We start from the raw sequence: 22,387 nt of genomic DNA, 5'->3' as shown, positions 1-22,387 counted from the left end.
TGATTGGGGCTTTAGGCTGTCATTTTAATGAGAACGTGAAATCGGAACATTTTTTACCACTCGACTCCTCTGTTTCCATGCATTAACATTGTGTGCCGGAACCATCTCAGTACGTGTGTTTGTCCATTTCTTCTGATCAGGCATAAAAACATCTATGGTGTCTTTGAGTGTTTTTACGAAGCTGTTACACATGCACGGGATGGACAATCCACTCGACAACGCGAGATTCAAATTGTGGGCTGCGAACTGGACGCAGACAGCACTCGAATATGTATCTCTGATTCGAGCCTGAGCACCACTAACGTGTCTTGTACTCCCATGTTTTCATGGAGTCGATACCTACCAAATTGTTTAGATTCAGGCCTTAGCACTCACAAGTGTTCAAAAATGCCTGTCACAGCTTCCGCTGTCTTGTCATATATCGGCACAAAACAAAGGAAGTCTTCTCGAATACAGCTGGATCACGAAACAATTAATGCACAATGAAAACCCTTCCGTTCCCAACACATCTAATGTTTCGTTTCCCAGTATGATCAAATGCTTATTCATTTATCTCCAGTGACATGTCCAAGGGAGGGTTGGTGAGGTCATAACCCCATTTGACCCAGTATTCCTTAAAAAAAAAAAAAGAATAAAAAAAAAGAGGAACGTCAAAGACAGGGAAAAAATAGCAAAATCAGGACTGACCACCAGAAATAGTATGCGTAACCCCTCTCCCTTCCGAAAATCCTGAGCACGCCTCTTTTTATCTCGGACACATTTTTCAAAATCAACTCACCACAAGTTTGTATCATTCCGTATTGGAGATTGAAGTAAGATGCGTTCTTCCTGCAGGTTTGGATATGATCCTTTAGGGTGCTGTCGTCTGCCTGCTTTCACACCTAACTTTAACAAGGCCCTAATTTTCCATCCTTGTGACTTGGATTTTCAAGACTTAGGAAGGTTTCAGACCGAAGGGACACGCGATACATGTCGATTGGAATGGGCCAATCAACAGCAACGTTTCACACCGTAGCGACACAAATGACCGCACAAACCTAATCTTCAGGCGACACGGTGTGAAAACTCCCTTATTAGGCCACTGTCATTGTCACCTCGAAGTAGTAGCTCTTGTTGACCACAGAAAAATATTCTCAACCGGTGGGAATGCTCCTCAGTTTTCTTCTGTCTCCTATATTTTCTGTGCTTGTTCACTATACAGGCAACACCTTACGATTTGATATACGCAGGACATGTACTATGTAGACATTTTAACGAAAAATCGGTTGAAGTCGAGGATGGCTAGGTGGCTCAGTTGGTAGAGCCCTGATTCGGATCCTGGTAGAGCCTGCAATTTCCGCCTAAAATGTCTACATATGCAACATCTTCTTGCTTTCTCTTCTCGACATTCATAAAATTTTCGGCTGTCCCTTTGTATAGTGGTTAAGTGTTTGAGTTGGCTTAAACAAAAGTATTTTTTTAGACCATGAAATTCTCGGACTGCATATACGAAATTTAGTTCTGGCAAAACTAAATCATCACTCAAAACTTTGATTTTCAGTTGATGTATGCAGTTTATTTCTGTTTTAATAAACCACTCCAATATCCGGTACTGCTGAAATATTCACTTTAGAGAGAGAGAGAGAGAGAGATAAAGAGAGAGAGAGAGAGAGAGAGAGATAAAGAGAGAGAGAGAGAGAGAGGCCTTGATCTCTTCGGCCCTCGACTCGAACTAGCACTACATTGAGCCCCCGGAAGTTCTACTGTCGTCAATGTCTTCATTTTCGAATCACTATATCTTATAAAGCAACCAGAGGACGCTGACTGATCACTAATCGACTGTATGAATTGTCACACTTACCTCTGAAATCTCATTAACCGATTCTTTGTAGAGATGAACCGAAAAAATGAATCCGCGTATTTATATCCTCATTATATTCTAGAACGTTCCACAGATAAAACGATTCGTTAATATTGCCAGTAGTTGACTCCTTCTCTCATTCAAGAACGTACCCTCTCCCGCCTTCCAGAGATTTGATATTACAACGAATCGCCCTACGTGTGGCGCTACCTTTGTTGTGCAGCTTCCAAATGCTGACAAGTCTCTACATAGTGCTCAAGTGCGCTGCGACAACACCGAAAGCGCAAGAAAAGTGTACGTGCAATATTATCAACAACAGGGTTATAGAACTTTCTATGTCTTGCCTCGATAATTGTCTATCTCCTTAAATCATCGTCACATTATTCAAAAAGCCAAAAACATAATTTTATCTAGTGAAAAATAAAAAAAAATCCTGGGGGGGGGGGCTCGAGCCACCTCAACCCCGCCTTGGATACGTGCTATTAACAATAACAGGGTTATATAACATTCTCCGTCTTGTCTTGATAATTATTTCTCCCAAATTATCACAACATTATTCAAGAAGCCAAAATTCTAATTTGATCTAGTGTAAACAGAAACATTTCCTGAAGGGGGCTCGAGCCTCCTGATTCCCACCTTGGATACGTGCTATTGACAATAGTAGGGTTATAGAACACTCTCCGTCTTGTCTCGATAATTATTTCTCTCAGATTTATAAATTTATTATCTTCACATTATTCAAGACGCCAAAAATCTAATTTTACCTAGTGTAAATTTCCTGAGGGGGGGGGGGGCTCGAGCCACCTCATTCCCACCTTGGATACGTGCTATTAACAATAACAGGGGTATAAAACATTCTCAGCCTTGCGTCGATAATTATTTCTCTCCTTAAATTATTTTCACATTATTCAAGAAGCCAAAAACCTAACTTTATCTAACGTAAACTGAAAAATTTCCTGGGAAGAAGGTCGATCCCCTGTGCCCCATCTTGGATACGTGCTATTGTCAATAACAGGGTTACGGAACATTCTCCGTCTTGCTTCGATAATTATTTCTCTCCTTAAATTATTGTCACATTATTTTATTTCACACCACAAGAAACAAAAAACCTCATTTTATCTAGTGTAAACCTAAAACTTTCGGGGGGGGCTCGAACCCCCTAAGCCCCCCCTCTGGATACGTGCCTGACCCCAACTCATGATTGGAGAGAAAATCGTAGTCCTGACTGGTCGTTAACGAGTGCCGACTTCGATGGCTTACGATACAGCGCCTTGAATAACGTAGTGTGGAAAACGACCCAAGAAACTGGTTCCCCGAGACGATGACAAGTAGATGGCAGTGCTATCGACACAGCAGCTAATTTTGTTATGAAAGTAATGCGGCTTAGTTAGTTTTTGGAATATATTGTGTAGATTTGTTTCTCTAGAAAGGCGGTAAGTGAATTGATGGAAACAGTTATATTTGTGGAGTGATTTGCAGTCACGAAATGGTATTAATTTACACAGAAAAGTAACATAAATACGTTTTATGTGCAACGCAACACGAGCATCAACATATCGCATGTGAGGCTGGACGTCAAACGTTGGATTGTGTACACAAGTTTATTTTTGTATACTAATAAAATTGAAATAGTGTCATGAAGGGGAAAAAATGTTTCGTGGCGTACATATTATGAAGTCATTTTCCCGAAATGCAGATATTCGAAAGAATTTAATTTCATATTCCATGGAGTTGAAATAGCCGATTACGATGTACCTTGTCATCTCTATCAACAAATTGCTTTACATTCGTGTCGATTGGTAAGTAGAACTTTGGTGTTAAGGACTGTGCATTTTTACTCGTGACTTGGCTGTAAAATGTCTACCTTGTACTTGATGAAAATAAACCGCAAATTAATTAAATTAATTAATAATAAAATTAATTAATTAAAATAAACGAGTATTGTCTGTGCGAATTTCCATAAAAATAATATTTGTGACAATGACAATATTAATGAACCTTTCAGGATAATGCATACACAATACTAATTCTCGCAGCAATTGTCATGTTACGTGTTACAATCCATACCTATGTTTTCTTCCGTATTGTTAATAAAAAACTCAAGGACAAGTCATGATCGACGGTTCATAATATTCTTTAATATTTTCGCGACTACTGTACCAAATATCATAACAATTTTCTGATGAAAAGAAATGTTACAAGGAAAAGAATCAGACGTTGCAGCAAAAACCCCATTTACTTCCATTATAAGCAGTCGAGCGCTGTACCCCGGTGTCAACACCAGCGCCTCTAGCGGATTTCATTTTCCAGTGGAACCAGCGAGAGAGAGCAAAACCATGCCGTTTTCCACACTACGTTATTCTAGGCGCTGTACTTACGAGTTCTCGCTAACGACTGAGAATATAGTCTGTGATGCACTCAAAACAAGTTTGTCGTAGAGGCTACACCCAAAGAACCAATCAGATGGCGAGAATTGAAATCGAGAGTCGTGAAGAATCGATCGATCTTCCTAAAAATCGATTGTGGTTTGTTTACTGTCTTATGAAGTTGCCCAAATGTCGAAATTGATCTTAAATGTAAAACTGCACGGAAAAATAAATAGTGAGTTTATTCGAATAGATAATATTCATGTATGTATGTGAGTGGCACTCCATGCGGATTTTTCGGAAGAAAAAATAAAACATCTATAAAAAAAGTGTAAAAAGTAAAGTGTTGCCCTGTGCATAGCACCATGCCATGAAGACGTCAAGACTTAAAAAAGGAAGAAAAAAGCTGTACAATGTTATGAATGTCCAGCCCAATATTTTTTAAAGATGTAATAGTAGTTTTCTTCACTGCATAGAAGGCAGGGAGAGGGAGGGTTGTTTCTTTCAAATTTATTATGAAAAGAGGCGTTTCAAATATGTGGGCCAAGTTCCGATCGTTTAATTCAAAATTAATGGTATTTTTTACACGGCTCGATTTTTTTATCTGTATTAACACATCGTTACCACACATTCTTTATAGTTTTAGTGATTTCTTGCTGCATCTCGTGTGAAGAACGATTTTTCCCCTCCACACATACCTACATGATTGTTTGGGAGTATATATATTTCGCAACATATTGAAGGTTAGGTTTTTCTTGGTAAATAATATTTTACGAAATTTTAATGGCAAAAATACACACACATTCCTAAAATGAATGTTTCGCTTGTCTTTGATACAAATAGCTGATTGGTATCTTACGTTTTAGGTTAAGCAGGTTAGATTTAAGGCTCTTAGAATTAATAAAACATTCCTAAATACTTTCGTTGTAAGGTTGGGTTAGTCAGGTTTAGGGTTCTTAGCATTATAACAATATCTCTAAGTGAACAAAACATCCAGTCTCAAGCACAAAACTCCCTTCGAACCTTGATGAAAATCTGCTAAAACTCCATGTCTTACATAACTGGAAACCAAGAATGATTATTTGCTGCAAATCACAGCTACTCGTGTAAGCTCCTTTAAAAATCGAAGTATCTCGGGTAAATAATACTTTGTGTAGAATTTAACAGTGCTAATTCATTTCTCCAAGCTTCAAACTTACCTTCACATATTGTTTCCAGTATTCCAAACTACTTTCTAATACATCTATAAAATTTGCAAAAATGAAAAAGAAAGAAAAAAGAAAAGAATACCATTCAACATTCGGAACCGTTGCCAACTTCTCTATTAATGGCAGAATATTGATTTTCGGTAGGTAATTGCGGGAGTTTGTGAATGAGGGGTGATTTTCTATGAGCATTGTAGGAATATGTATGCATTTTATCCTATATTTTCCAAATTTTATTTACAAAAAAAAACTATTGAAAAATCGAACTAAGACATCAAACATTGGGAAATACAGGAGTTATCCATTGTTGACATAACATTAAAGTGCAAAAGCAACCTTTTGATGTAATTCTTTTATGGCACATTCCTGGTAAATCCAGGTTCCTCCCCTCACTAATTCATAATTTATTGAATGGAGATGGAAGTATACAGAATTTCTTTGCATTACCAATTCAAGTGTGATTTTCCTCAGTGAAATGTACAGAAAACATACCTCAAAAATGACAAAAATATGCTGTCATACAATGAATTTGCTAAAAAATATGCCTTAGGTTTTTTATGCATTTACATGACAAATGACAGCATCATCATAGCGTTCACAGAAGATAGGAAATTTAATTTGGTGTGGAGAAACAAGCTAGGATAAAAACATGACAAAAATCTGAGGCCTGTAAGGGGAAAAAAATCTGAAAATATACTTACTGATTTCATAAAGGTGCTTTGTCAAAAATGAAAATTGTTACTTCTGGAAGTTTATGACAGCCACACAATCTTCATTGTGTACCTCAACCCATCTACTTACCATTCAAGTTAACATTTCTGGAGGTGTGAATATCCTTAGCTAGTTATATGCAATAGCTTATGGCAAGTTGTGAATATGCTTAACTAGATGGCACCTCCATTGCAGGAAGAACACAGTAATTGCATGACAAATTGTATGCTGTAACTTATTAATGCCTAACAGAACCAAGAAGTTACAGAACTGGCATTGTAAATTTACACAGAGATCCAAGTTGTGGAAATTATGGGAGTGCAATACACAGGTTTTTTTTTTTTTTTTTTTTTTTTTTGGAAACTCTGTGAGCATTGGCACATAATACCAAAGACATGTTTTTCCATTTCATAAATTTTCAGTCAATTTTAATGTCTCTAACATGTAAATTTTGCATTCCTAGATGCTATTTAATGATTGGTACAACAACTATAATTCCTCAAAACTATTTATTTCAGTCGTTATAGTACCGAGACAGTGATGTGAAAAGATTTATGAATTATAATGACAATCTTAGTGTAGGATTTCCCTTACTCTTTGAGTGGAGTGGAGTTTTAAGTCAACTTTTGTGCACAGATAGGCTAATTGGGACTGGACCTACAGTTTAAAGTACAATCCGAACCACTATGCCTCACCGGTTCTCAAACTTGGAACCCCTTGATTGCAAAGCAAATATGTTACAACTATGCCATTGGGGAAGCACCCGTACCATTTGAAGTAGATGATGTAATAAAAATTATTGTGGATGCCGTATGAAAATTGAAATATAGCATCAAAAGGTAAAAATAATAATAATAAAAAGTCTCTCAAGAGATTGAAAATGAAATCTGGAGTCCCCTTGATGTTGAGGTAATTAAGATTTGACTAATCTATTAATGGGGAGACTGTTCAAAGAAGTCCTCCCATTAATGACTATTGCAATATTGTTGTACGAGAACCAGTTGGACCTAACTTAAATTTATGTAATTTTCATGAGTGATTATGTCTGAATATAAAAAAGTCAGTAATTTGAAGATACTTAAATCCTCTTTACCACTAATGAGAAAAGCTGGACATGGGTGAATCTGATTCCAAACACGGCTTTTTTAGAGTTACGTTCCTCTGGTTCTCACACGGCAACATATGACATGAGGTCGTCTTTATACACAAAGAAGCTACAGTTTAAAGTGGTATCTGAACCATTAAGTGCCTCTGCTGAGTATTGAACATGGAATCCCTTGATTACAAGATGGCAACATGCAACATTTCCAATACACCAATGAAGAGGCTTGAACTGTCAGTGAGCAAATGAGTAAAGTAAACCAATTTCAGATAGAACAGCACTGAAAAATATATTTGCAATGAAACTTTTCTAAATCAAGTGGGAGGTGATTGTGTACATTATGAAACATGTATTCATGAAATCAGATACACACTGATGCAGGCCTTTTGTACACAGAAAAGGCATAGTTAAAAAAAAAAAACTGACTACATGGGAACTTTGCATGTAATATCAGCTTTCTAAAACTTCAGGAAAACCCTTTTGTGTGTTCTGTTACAGCTCTTGCAATAACAATGTTCTACAACAACACACTACTTTATGGCAAAAGTAACTAAGGCAATGAAGTACATTGATATTTCATAACAACAAACAAGGCTTAAAAACTGTTGCAAAGGGGAAGCTTTAAACAGAATAAAATAAACCTTTTCATGTTTCATCTTGCATATGAAAATATAAATCTCCTTTCTTTAAAGAAATATATTTTAAGGTAACAGCCATCCAAGCCATATGAAATGGCTGATGTGCATTTTACTGAAAAATTATCTGAAAATTCTGGCTCAAGCAGATATTTAGTTTTCTGTTGGTTGAGTCCCAATCTTCAAGAAAACTTTCCAGCAGGTAGTAAAAATAAATAAGTGAACCATTTAAAGTATTCAATAATTAAATGAAATAAGTGAGGAATTGGCACTGCTAACAATATTGAAATAAAGTTCTGGTGTACCGTTACAATGTTATATTTCAAAAAGAATGTCACAGAAAACCTATTTCACACAAACTTAATAACATTAAAGCACATCTGAAGATTCACACACACACACACATGCAGAGTTGACAGTGGATAGGAAAACTGAATTTTCTTCCATCCCTCCATCTTTGATTTTTGTTGCCTTAGGAGGGCGATAGTGAAGCACCATGTTCTTTAAAAGACACCTCCATTTTTGTTTTAGGATGCCAATGGTCCAAATGGCATTAGACAGCTATGCACCTCAAGAGTGTTTTCACCAGCACCATCTATTGGTGTCATGACCCATGGTCCTCTGGATACCCACTGTTACCTGCAAAGATAAAGAAAGGCCTGTCCTGAGTTTCCACTGTAGATAATAAATATCCCAATAACAATTGAAAGTAACTTCACTTAAAAGATTTTAAAGGATCAGCAGGAATTCAAGTATTAACTTATGAGCACTTCTATAATATATTGCTTTACTTCAAAACATCTAAAGTGCACATATCCGGTGATGGTCCCCCCAGTGTCTTATGAAACAAACTGTATGTTAAATTTGGCAATCCTCTAAAGTGCCACATTTATATAAATTTTGAGTACTTTAGTTTAAATCGCAATGTCAATGTTTGACTTCCAAAAATACGCAAGTGTTCCACAAAAGCTCTATTTCCATAGCAAATGGAATGTTGAACAAATGAACATGTAATAGCCCCATCTAGTTGCTGCACTTTTTTACACTCTGTGCAGTGCAGGTGTATCCAGTGTCAAGAGTAGTGCAAGGAAATCACGTTCAACCAACTAGACGGAAAGCAGTGTTCCAGTTAAGAAGATTCAACAAATGCCTGTCTGCTGCTTTGAACGGTCATTTGATTAGTTAGCACACACCACGTGACCATACACCAGTCCGAAAGGTAGTGCAGATACCAAATACACTACTTGACTCCAAATCAACAAACTAGACAACTCAGTGTTGCACCGTGCAACCAACTAGACGCTTCAGTGCAAAGAGAGTCAAAAAGTGCAGTCAACTAGACGGGGCTAATGTGTTATGACTCCTAGGTGTTTTATAAACTTGCCTACAACATCCTCAATTTACATTCTACAAATTCTATTACATTTCAATAATCTTGTTATTCATATCCAAATTAAACATGTATCATATTTAATCACATGCTCATTGTGTGGCAAACATTATAGATTATGCTAACTGTGAATGTTATGTGAAGGCTTCCATGAAAAGTATTGTCTGGAATAAAAATAGTTATATGATTTTATGAAACATTCACGTAACATTTCTATGAAAAACTAAATATGCTGACCAAGGCAGTAATTTATTTTATTAAAAACATAAACTAAACGTAACGTTTCAACCTTCTAGCAAGGTCTTCTTCAGACTCTGTATCAAGTACAAGCACATTTCTATTAATAAAAATGCTTCCACATAAAATTGTCCCTAGCATGGTCTTGTTGTATACTGGTAGGGTTTCTTATTATTATTATTATTACTACTTGTATCTAAGAATAAAACGTTTTGATAACATTTGAAGAACTCAGAAATGTTTAAGTTTAAAATTTACGGATAATGCACATTTTGTAATAATAAAAAGGTGAGAGAAGAGAATACTAGACTTATTGTAGAATATAGATAATTATGAAACAACACTGCACATGTATTCATAATACAGTAATGGTAATAAATATAGTACTTCACATCTTTAATAATGCAGTTCATATATGAGATGAGTGCAATTTAAATACTTCATGGAAAAATTACTAACAATAATTATTCCAGACTTAGAACATCTACATACCTAACAGCCAAGTGTTCCTTGTACCTGCCTTATTCTTATATTGACAAAAGTATCTGATGTTGGAATTCCTCATGTGTCCACCCTGGATACCGAGAGTAGTCACAATATTTTCATTTTAATCGGCTATCTGCAAAAGAGGAAAAGTACTGTAACTTTTGCACAAATAATTGGGTTAACAAGTTGAGGTATTGATCATAATAAGATACTGCACAAAGTTAATGATTTTTTTTAAAATATATATATATATTCATGTTATTCTGAATGAGAAATACCATCCATCTGATGTTACACATTACTCAGTTGTTTACTTCTGATTTATTTTAAAATAGCAACTGTTTTGAAAACCCCACAAATTCACCTTTTACTGTGTTCCAATAAAAAATAATAAAATATTAAAAGAATATCACTCTGGAACTGATATTGCCATGAGCACCTTTGATTTGGTTTGTCTTAACAATTATAATTGTATTGTTTTGTCCATGCAAATAGGAATACGAGATAAAAAGTGATACAAATTTGTTTGCTAATCCAGAACTATATGGATAGTATTGAAAATAAACTAGCATGTCCACTTGCACAATATACCTACCTACATGGCCAGTCAGCCACTCATTTCAGTATTTATGTTTTATTACATTTTATTGTAGAAGCTGTCTAAAACCCACCACATGATGGATGTCAATAGGTGTTATTATAATGAAACAAAAATAACGTACACTATCTTACCTCCTTTTAACATCCAGCTGATCCGCTTGTATCATTGGGAACTTCATCCATTGTGAGGAGCAATAACCACCATATCACTGCACACTTGCTCTATACACTGGCTGATGACCTATAACCATCTGGCTGGTACCTCCATGTTGTGAAAATGAGAGCTTCTAGCACCTATAAAATTATTTCAGAAAAAATAAATATAAATTCTCTTACAAGGAAACTTCTATTAAACAGTTCCCACTGACTCAAAGATTTTCATGCTTAAAATAAATTCATGCTACCCACTATCAACACATGACATAAGGTAGTTAAACTGAGTGCATTCTGTTGATGGTTTCATATAGAAAAAAAATATTTTCCCCTTTTCAATTGATGGTTATGAATACAGTATACCAAGTACCCCCTCCCATGCACACACACATATATACATTACTAATGACATTTTTGTCACAAAAAAAGGTTTTCTCTCACCAGTGTCTGGGCAACCGAATGGAGTACTTTCACTTTTATTGGTGCTTAGGCGTTTAGGTTAGATTTTGTGATTACAATAAAAAAAAGATAATTTTACATTCCCGTCGTGATAAAAAAATAGATTTGGGATAAATTCTAATGTCCGTAACTCTGTAAATATACGTTTCTATGCCCCCAAGCTTCTGATATAGTCTTAACAACAGTTAATCTTTCCATGGGGAATTTTTCCTGGAAATTCGAGGGAGTACGTAATTTAGTACACTCGACCTGCAATTAATACAACTTAAAATATAGTGTCAAAATTTCCTTTAAAATCTTTATCATCAGTTCACGTACTGTATAAATCATGTGTACCATTTTTTTCCCCCTATATATAACATATAGTAGTGGTGCCTAATTGATGTATTTTATAGTACCGTAATTTCATTTACTGGTTGTAACAGGACAATATGTTGCAGAAAATTAATTGTTCTTATTTTGTGCGGCATCGTTATTTTACATTTTGATGTGACGTTGGTGGAATGTTGGCATACATTTCCCAGGTGTATCAAAATATATTTTGCAGTAATATTTTATTTCGCGATTGCTAAGCTTAAGGAATGTTGCAAAAATATCAGCTCTAATTCTTACAAAGTACGTGGAACAATGTAATTAACAATAAGAAGGAAAATGGCACGAAGTATTTAATTCTTTAGGTACATCGTAGCAACAATTCACAATACATACGTATTTCACTCTCCCCCTGATTTGTTCCAATTGCCCTTATGTTAATACCCAATAATATTAATAACATACTAACATGACGTACTTACTCGAAATACGACTGAAACGAAGTGGGCTTGCAATTCTTCTTTCTTCAAAACCATCCTCCGCAACAGCTGATAGTGTCCATCTTGAAAATCTGCAGCCGTGAACGAACTCGGTAGGTGCCTGGCTTGTGAGTAGGTTCCACTCGTTTTCTGTTAGCGCGTCCGTAACCGTATTCGTTAACGAAGAGTGGAGACTACACTTAATGGCATTCGTTAGCCTTTCTTGACAAAAACGTCACGAACTCGTTAGACCTTAACGTGTTGACAGTTCAAGACTTAGGCCCCAGTAGTAGTATGTCTATGGTAAGAAGCGACGACGAGCCGAGCAGTACAGATTCCATTCCGATGAATGCGATCGAAGGGTCATCAGAGATGTAATACAATAATTTTACCTTGTGAAAAATACAAGACCAACGGCACCGAAACTTCTTTGTCATTCGTGAAAAAAAAAAAATCCGTGGAAAGTGCATAGTTTACGTCGTCTGCTTCATGATATGGGTTTCAGTTGGAAAAATGCAGAAGCAATAGAAAAATTCTCATAGAACGTCCAGATATTGTTGGCGTGCCAAATATGTATGGGCAATTAAAAATTTCAGATCGGAGAATCGTGTGATAGTACAGTGAGTCACATAATTATTCGGACACACAGAAAATTCTAACGTTTCAGAGAGGGAAGAGAGTGAAATCTGTGTACAGCGTTGAAGTTGATTTTCGTTTAAAAAATGTCATGTTTAGCACAAAATTGGACGATAAAAATTTAAAAAACGAACAGCAGCAACAATGTAACGAAGGACGAAACCCTACCGTTGCAAAAATAGTGCCACAAAATTATTCGGACACATAGTAAATGTTAACGTAAGTTTGCGATACAGTGACAATTTCGATTTACGGATTGATTGATACTCTGTTCATATATATTAACTCTAGTTTCCTGTAGGTTTCTATAGCAATTACGATTGCATTTTGTTTAACAAAGTTGTGATATAAGAACATTTTCTATGTAGAAATGGGGCGAAGAGGAAAGGAAAGTTCATTTGAACAACGTCAGTTAGTGATATGGCACCACGCTAAGGGTAAAACTTACCGTGCAATTGCCTCAATGTTGAAAATGAAAGAAAGTACAGTTGTAGATATTATTAAGCGATTTAAAGATGAAGACAGGATCGAGTCCCACTGTCATACAGGGAGACTAAGAATTTTTCCCCCAGAGAAGAGACAGTAGTGAGGAAAATTAAAAAAACAAAACAAAGATGAGTGCTCCAATGGTGTGTGGTGAGGTAGCTGAGGAGTGTGGAAAGCATAGTCATCCCGAAACTATACGAAGAGTGCTCAGAAGGGCAAACTATCATGGCCGTGTAGCCAGGAGAAAGCCATTTGTAAGTAAGCCAAACAGGACACAAAGACTGGTGTTCGGAAAGGAACACTTAGGAAAGGATCAGACATGGTGGAATTGGGTAATTTTCACATTTACTAGAGTAAATTCAATATTTGTGAGTCAGATGGGAGGGTAACAGTGTGGTGTAAACCAAATGAGGAGCTCCGAGGGAAAAATTTGCAAGCAACAGTGAAGCATGGGGGTGGTCACGTAATGGTTTGGGGCTGCATGTCGGCCCAAGGCGTTGGTAAATTGGCTTTCATCGAACAGACAATGGACAGGTACCGTTACCTTGACATTCTGAAGTCAAATCTAAAGACTAGTGCTGAAATGATGGGCATTCTTTGTAACTTTATGTTTTATCAAGATAATGACCCGAAGCACACTTCCCACGTAGTACAAGAATGGTTATTGTACAACTGCCCAAAAGTGCTCCATCCTCCACCGCAGTCTCCAGACTTGAACGTCATTGAGCACCTGTGGTGTAAGTTGTAAAAAGAAGTGAGGAAAACACCTATAATCTCGAAGGCAGACCTCAAGGAGAGACTTCAACATGAATGGGCCAACATATCGCCAGTGTACACCAGAAAATTTGTAGAAAGTATGCCAAATCGTTTATCCGAGGTGTTAAGAATGAAAGGGATGCCTACCAGATACTGACCTTTCTGTTCGTTGCTTTTCAAGCGTGTTTTCCTGTTTCTCCTTCCATGTGTCCGAATAATTTTGTTTAACCCACAAAAAAATGTTTGTTTTGTTTAATGAAAATATTTTACTAATATATTATATTAAACATAATTGAAGATAATTAACAGTGTGCTCATATTGTGTTTTGTTTGTTAAATAAATATTAAACATTCATCATCGTATTATATCACAACTACGTCAATAAATATTCAGAAATATTATCTGTCTGAATAATTATGTGACTCACCGTATATATCGATGAGTCATGGGTCGACAACAATCTTACCTTTGGGAAATGCTGGAAAAGTGACTCAGTACAAGGAGTGTCAACCAACACCAGTTCCTCTAATAGGTTAATTTTAGTTCATGCTGGTTCAAGGTGCAGCTTCATAAATGTAGCAAACTTGATATTTAGGGCAGGAAAGGCAACCGAAGACTATCATGGACAGATGAATTCCATTAACTTCGAGAAATGGGTGAGAGAAAAACTTCTGCCAGCCCTCCCGAGGACAAGTGTTTGTATATTAGATAACACCCTCTACCACAACATACAGGTGAATAAGCCTCCGACTAAATATTCGGTGAAGCAGGAGATGATAGACTTGTTAAGACTAAACGAAATGCCATTTTCAGAAAGCATGAAAAAATTGAATTATCCCAACTGATCAAAAAGTACAAACTGCCAGATAAGATTTTTCATGTGGATGAACTTTTGAAGCTGAATGGCCATTCAGTGCTTAGGTTGCCTCCTTACATGTGTGAATTGAATGCCATTGGACTAGTGTGGGCTAAAATAAAACTACTTGTGAGGGAGAAAAATATAACAGGAGATTTGACGTCAAGGTTGGAGGATGTGACAAGGGCTGCGGTGGAATTTGTGATGCCAGCTGACTGGGAAGGATATGACAGGCATGTTATCACCGTCGAGCAGGACTACTGGCAGGAAGATGGTGTGATGGAGAACACTGTGGATCATTATTTCACTAGGTGGTATTGACAGTGATGAAGACGACAACATCAGTGACAGCAATTCATCTTTGCGATCGGAATTGGCACAAACCTTCTTAGATAGTGACGATGACTGATGAAAGACGAGTGGAAAGCATGTTGTTGTACAAATAGTTTAATCATCAAAATAAAATTCCTCCATAGCATTTTCGTAACATGCCTTTTTTATTTATGCCGCTGCCACCCTGAAAGAAAGACTTCCACAGAAGAGCTGCCTGCACACTGCGACAACAGACAGGCCAGTTTCGCATTCCTCAGCCTTGTAGTCTTTTCAGCTCCCAACTGTATATGTCCCTTTGTAGATAAGGTTTAGCATAGTGCAGGGCAAAAGTGGCGAAAACTGGCGAGGCAACTGCCCTGCTAATCGCTGCCACTGCGTACATTGTTAGGTTAGGCTTGGTTCTCTTAGCATAAATACACAGCAAAAGCATTACTTATGCACTAATTAAACCTAACAACTTAGGTATTTAGCGTAAGAATGATGAACGTTTTTTATGCGGCGACATCAGAATACAAGGTTGCTCTTGGGTTGTGGTTGTGTAGAAGTAGGCCTGAGTCGTGGTGATGGGACCAAAAATTCCACTGTGATAGTGATTATTTTTTATGAAACTAATGGAGCTTAGCTAATTTTTAGAGTATGTCTAGTAAAATTTTCAAAGCCGGGAAACGTCTGTAACTCGTTTATTCTGTAATTGTTGACATTCATACTTACCTATTCTGTATTGCGAAAGATTGTTTAACAAGGGATTTAGCTTTTTTTTTTAACAAAAATAATTTCCATTTTTGAGATATCGAGTAATTAATCTTCCTTGTTTTTCCCCTTCCATAGGTATTTTTCGGTGAAAATGAGTGCTAATGGAACCTAACCTAACAGGCCTACCTTGTCCCCGGGATGGTTCGTGGGGCTACCCGTGGATGATTTTTGGGGCTAACATCAATGGTTTGTGGGGCTACCCATGGATGGTTGACGTTAGCCCCAAAAACCATCCACGGGTTGCCCCACAAACCATTGACGTTAGCCCCAAAAACCATTAACATCAATGGTTTTTGGGGCTGTCTAATTTTTTTCAAAAAAATATATTTTGTACATACACTATTACTCAACAAGTATACAAAATTTGAAAATGGGATGCCACTGGGGTTCGGAGTTATGTTAGACTTAGGTTATGGTAGGTTAGGTAATGGATGATAACAGATTTTGATAGACAAATTCCTAATATACATATAACGTACATGAATATGATGTCTAGATTCACAAGTCCAGGTCCATAGGCAACTCCGTTATTAGTGCACATAGTGAGAAATGAAAAGAGGGGAAGTTGGTGGAAGTAGGTGAGTTTCACTCTAAAGTGCTTGAATTTTAAACATATGTGCATAATATCCAGAATATATCCTTATCCAGATAACGTCTCGATCATATGAACCCATGTCCAAAACATATCCTTCTTGGATGTCCCCTGGATGGATATATGTATATTCAGGGGATGTCCACTGGACATTCTGCCTATGGATATCCAGAATTTCAGTACGGATATTCAGAAAATATCCATTACAAATCCTGATCACGCCACTGACCAAAGATGTCGTGGCAGTTTGTCTACAGCTACACTTGATATAGCCTATCTAGGTTTTCTTCTTCGTATGCTACAAAACGCTGAAGAAGTTTCAAGTCAATTCTCGGTGCTTGCACAGAAAGGGCTTCTGTAAACAAACCAAAGGGTTTAAAACAACTTGTGTTAAACATTTAAAGCACATGGCTTTCTTTTTTTGTGTGTTTTAAACATGTTTTTTTTACTTATTTAAAACACATTTTGATATTTGATTTGATTGATTTGGTGTTTTAAGTCCACTTTATGCACAGTAAGGGACTCTAACTTCTAACTGACCTTCACACTGACATGCGGTGACGTCGACACTTGGGGTAGCAATCAGTGGCATGCTGAAGGGGGAGTTGGTGTGGGTCATACCCCTTCTCCCTTTAGGCTCCAGTATTCCACAAAAAAAAAAAAAAGAATGTCAAAGACAGGAAAAAATTGCAAAAGGATGAATGAGTACTAAAAAACAGTACACGTAACTCTCGCCCCCATTCGAAAATAAAAGAACCATTTGATTTGACTACTAAGCCAGAGATCGTGGGATCGAATCTTGGCTTCGCCATGGGTATTCTTTATGTGTGTCCCTTCATCAATTATATATCATCTTCGCGATTAGCCAAAAGTGGCCAAAAAGTGAAGTAAAATAAACCAAATCAAGCAATCACTCAATGATTTGATTTCATTTTTGTTAATTAGCGTCACTTTTTTGTCCAGTTTGGTTAATTGCGAAGATGATACGATAAAAGTATTGAAGGGACAAACGCACAGAACATGCATGCCCAGGTCTGGGTTCGAACCCAGAACTCCTGGTGTCGTAGCATGCTGTGATAGCCACTCCCCCCCCCCCCCCCCATGATTGGTTGATTTGGTGTTTTAAGTCCACTTTATGCACAGAAACAAAACACACTTTTTTGTAGTTTCTTCAATAATATCCATTTGGCTTTTTGAGTTCTGAGATACATTTTCATTCCAAATTATTTCATTATTCACTGCAGAGTACAACACATAGGAACAAGATTGAGCGCTCATCACGGGTTCGAATCCTGGCCTAGATTGTTCATATGAGGTCCCTTCATCAATTTCATCATATCACTCATCTTTATTTTTGTGATAACCAAATGTAGCAGAAAAGCGAATAAACAAAACAACAACAATATGAAGTGTGTTCTCTTGCCCAAATAAATACATCCGTATTTATGACTGTTAGAGGCCAAGAGATTAATATATTTAAATAAAACTACTAAAACGAGAGAGAGAGCCTGAGCACATATTCCATATTTGAAAAAAAAAAGAAAACATAACATTATTGTCTGCACATAACACGTTCCCATTTCATAAATAATAAAACTACATCCTATATTATACGTACATACATATTGTACAGTCAACGGCAAAGATAATGGTAGGCAAATTGTCCATCGCTATTTTAATTACTTTTTTATTCTACATTCTGTGTTGTTTTAAGGAGTGAAACTATGTTGGTTCGAAGCAGGCATTGTTCTCTGCTTATTGATGTTATTGATTGCCATCACAATGTGTAATACAGACCGAATTAAAATGGTGGTGGACAATTCAACTACTGTTTCTTTCACCGCTGGGTGTACAACGTAAAGTTCTGATGTAAATGTAGAGAACATAAATACTGCAGAAAATTTTCCCCTGAGTTCTTTAGATGATTTACAAAGGAATCGAAGGGAAACCAATCCCTATCTGTCCTATAGGAGATAGACTGGTGGACCTGAAAGCACTGGCTTTCAACCATTGCAGTGGGGTGCGAGGGGGCGAGGGAGGTAGAGGCAGAAATCTTCCCTTTTCCTTCGGCCGGCCATTTCTACCCATGGTTTTTACCTGAAACTGGTGAGGCGGAGGAAGAGCGAACTAGGCCAACTTTGTCCGTGGATCGCACTGAGGGACGAGAAGCGCGTGGGAAAAAAAAGGGGGCTTTAACAAGACAATAAATGTTGTGATTTGAAAATAATTAGAGATGTGAGATTGATTGATCTATCTATGGTAGACTAGCTACTCCTCAGTGCACGTCACTGGACCTTCACCAATTATAGATAACTGTTTGAAATTTTTGCTCAACACTTCAACTTCTGTTTGGAGTTGTCTCTTTTATTTGATCATTTGCTAATTTACAAGCTTCAGCAATAAGACCAACATGTATTCTGAGTGCGTTTCCTACTCCTTAACAGTGTTGTTCATATCTTCCATACAATTCACGGTTCTATGTTCAACAAGTTCTGCAACTGCTCCTTCTCGGATTTCTCAAATTCTGTCAATCCGAAGTACCCGTAGGTAATGGCACAATGGGAACGTACTTTGTTGCCACAGTACTAATTTGTATTCACGACCACAGAACGAAAATGCGAAGTACACAAAGAAATAAACAGTAATTCTACAAATTATAACTCCTCAGTGTAACCAAACTCGCTTACTGGCCACCAAATTCTTTCAAATGTACATTAATTACACTGAGAATATAGTTCATACAACAGGCAAGGTAAAAAGGTAAAGTGTTCCCCTGCGCTTAGCACCACGCCATGAAGGCATATAGGGGGTGTGGGGGTAACGCCCCACACTTTCTTGATCCGGTCGTGAGTGGGGGTGATGTGATCAGCACCACGCCCCTGACTGCCTTTATCCCCCAGGGTTTCCCCCGGCTACCCATGTTATTCGACGCTGCGTGAATGCCGGGGCCGCTTCCAATGTTAGAAAATTTCCTGGATTTGAACCGGCCAGGGATCGAACCCGGGACCTTTAGCATGGTAGTCAGATGCGTTACCGACTGAGCCACCGCGGCCACCACAAGGCAAGGGATGAGCAGAATTTTACACAATTTAAGAAATGAATTTCAAGGCTTTCAGCACGCAATTGGGTTTTTACAACATTATATAACTTACGTTTATACTTCTGAATCTCTTATTTTTACTTGAAATAATCGTTTACAATGTTTGTCTACATTTTTAAACATGAAAACCAATCTTCCTACTACACAAAAATGAATTGAAATCAACAACTTTTAAAACATTGGCATTGATACAACATTCTGGAACTTAGCAGGACCCTGTTAAGTTATGAACATATGCACAATAGGAAAGATATAAATTCTTATTGTTTGTGAGTGTAGAAGACAGTCACATGATGAAGAAAACTTGGTTCTGACACACACACACTTATGTTTCTAAGAATATTTGCACTTACATGAAATGCTTATAAAAAAAGGAAGTGAAAGGTAAAGTGCTCCCCTGTGCTTAGCACCACACCATGAAGGCGTATAGGGGCTGTGGGGGTAACCCTGGGTTACCAGATCGCTGTAAGGGAAATGTAGGACAGAAAACATTCTCAATAAATAATACATATTTCTATAGAACACATTAGAAAAGTAGTTGAAAAATGAAACTTCAGTTTTAAGAAAATGAATTCTTAATTTGAAATGCAAAATTTCAAAACTTGCAATCATACTAATCAATGCACCTCTTACTACATGATTTAAGTGGTACTTCTCAGAGGAGACAATTTTTATCAAAATTTCAGCTTTAGTCAAACTATATTTATGTTAGAGTGGACAGTAGGGACCAGTACCAAACATTTTACAGACTTTATGGAAAAATAATGTATCTCATCGGCCTGTTGTGCTGATGGTAGTGAAAGTAGTCTCCCAACATTTGAATTATGACCTGTAATGGCAAACAAATATTCAGCAATTACCATAATTTAAAATGGTTCCAGAAGTTTCATCTTGGGTAGTTTTTAGTTCATAACCGGGTGTCTACCAAAATAACACATCCAGAATTCTTGACCTTTTCTGGACTTCTCTAGAACTTTTATTTATTCGACTCCTACTTAGGTAAAGTTGAAAATTAGTAATTAAGAAAATAAATATTTATTTAATGAAAACCCCTACCAAAGGGCTAGTTAAGATAAAAACTGAAGCTGAATTTAAGAAGAGAATTAGATCTGCTTTCTCGTATTAATGCATCCAGAACTGTGTTTGGCAGATAAGCGAGGCTTTGGAGTCTAGATTCACAGCCAGTATAATCTTACGTGAGGCTTGTGTCGGCTGTCCCTATATGTTTGTGACTGTCCCTTCATCCATCTTATCTTACCATCATTCATCCTCATCTTCGCGATTAGCCAAAGGAACAGAAAAAAGTGAAGTGAAATAAACTAAATCAACCAATCAATAGCAAAAATTCTTGACCACAAGAATAATTTATTGCCTTTTTATTGACTTCTTGACCTACTTGTTGATTTCTTTCCTTTTTCTTGACTACCATGACTTTCTTGACTGGCAGACACCCTGAATAACTTTGTTCTCCATACCCCTGCTTTAATATCAAATTATATTGAATATTGAATAAGAATGGGCAACACCTTGTTCCATCAGTATAAACCCTAAGGCAAGAAATTCTGCTCAGGCATTGAACAGTGACGTTATCAGAAAGTGCTCCCAAAACTTTGTTCATTCATTGCTTCCGTTTTCCCGTTTGTTTAATAGCAGTTTTTTTTTCTTTTTGTGCATTGACTGAATCAAAATAAATTTCACTATTGAGTTTGGAAGCGCAGTCCATAGACTTGTAACTTGCATGATTTTTTTCTGTTACATATTTTCCTAATTAATATTATGTGATGCTCAAAATGTAGGACATTTATGATATTTTTCAAATTCCTCCCAGATGCCGGACATAAGGCTAAAATGTAGGACATGTCCGGGAAAAACCGGACGTCTGGTAACCCTAGTCGGGCCGCTTCCAACGTTAGAAAAGTTCCCGGATTTGAACGAGCCGGGGATCGAACCTGGGACCTTTAGCATGGTAGTCAGACGCGTTACCGACTGAGCCACCGCAGCCATTCAAAATGCTTATGAAAGCAAGTAAATATATATCATTCAGAGAAATCTCCAAAAATGTATGTATTTCAAAGAAATCTCTAAAAATGTATGCTCTGCAAAACATCACATTATACTTGCCATGCATAAATGGCTTTCAGATGTTCCAAGGTTGGAAACACTGTCGATCTCCTCAACATGCTGGGATATGCATGGTTGGATGGTTCAGATACAACTGACAGAAGTTATGCCCCTCTTTGCGTGGATTAACTTTCAGTGGATTAACCCATAGGGTTTTCAAACACTCTCCCAATCTCCAAAACATCCTTGTCCACCACAATCCACCTACTCACAATCAACTCGCCCCCAACCGCAAATGCAACTGCCCAGGTGCAAAACCTGCCCCATATTTGTCACTTCCCGCACCCTCCAGATCCACACTACCACTGGCAAATTCACCCTCTATCCCAAAGGAACCTGCTACAGCTCTAACCTAATTTATAGCCTCACCTGCAATATCTGTGGGAGCTTCTACCTGGAGAAACATCCACAGCCCTGAACCTCCGCATTAACAACTATCGCTCCTCCATCCAAAACCCGGACTTTACTGTTGCTATTCACACCAACCACTACATATCAGTCATGAGTGCAACCACATCCCCTGGCACCCCTCACTTTCAGCAACACCCTTTACCTCCCCCTACACCTTTCACCACTCACAGTTTTTGACAGTCTGGTGAAGGAACAACATGATTTGTTTGTGTGACACTGTTTAATTTTCTTTTTGGACCTGACAACACTGCAGGCCACGCTATCGCACTGTGTGGCTCACTTCACAAGTCTTTTTTTCTACTCCTTAAGATGTGACACGCCGTAACGAAAATTTGAAGTTTTTCAAACCATCAGAATGACTGCTTCT

The 22,387-nt window shown here is 37.4% G+C and overlaps 1 long non-coding RNA gene across 1 annotated transcript; it reads right to left on the bottom strand.

Moving 5' to 3' along the window:
- Nucleotides 1–8,161: 8,161 nt before the first annotated feature.
- On the bottom strand, nt 8,162–12,146 carry LOC145981287 (uncharacterized). The gene is made up of 4 exons (XR_014440949.1): nt 11,979–12,146; nt 10,705–10,866; nt 9,979–10,105; nt 8,162–8,498 (listed from the first exon to the last, which is right to left on the bottom strand). It is a non-coding gene; the product is annotated as an uncharacterized LOC145981287 (long non-coding RNA).
- Between the last annotated feature and the right edge of the window lie 10,241 nt (nt 12,147–22,387).

This window comes from Lepisma saccharinum, chromosome 29, assembly GCF_977018435.1.
Source record: "Lepisma saccharinum chromosome 29, izLepSacc3.1, whole genome shotgun sequence".
NCBI classification, from domain to species: domain Eukaryota; kingdom Metazoa; phylum Arthropoda; class Insecta; order Zygentoma; family Lepismatidae; genus Lepisma; species Lepisma saccharinum.
The sequence above is the reverse complement of the archived record's forward strand: the minus strand, read 5'-3'. Positions and strand labels throughout refer to the sequence as shown.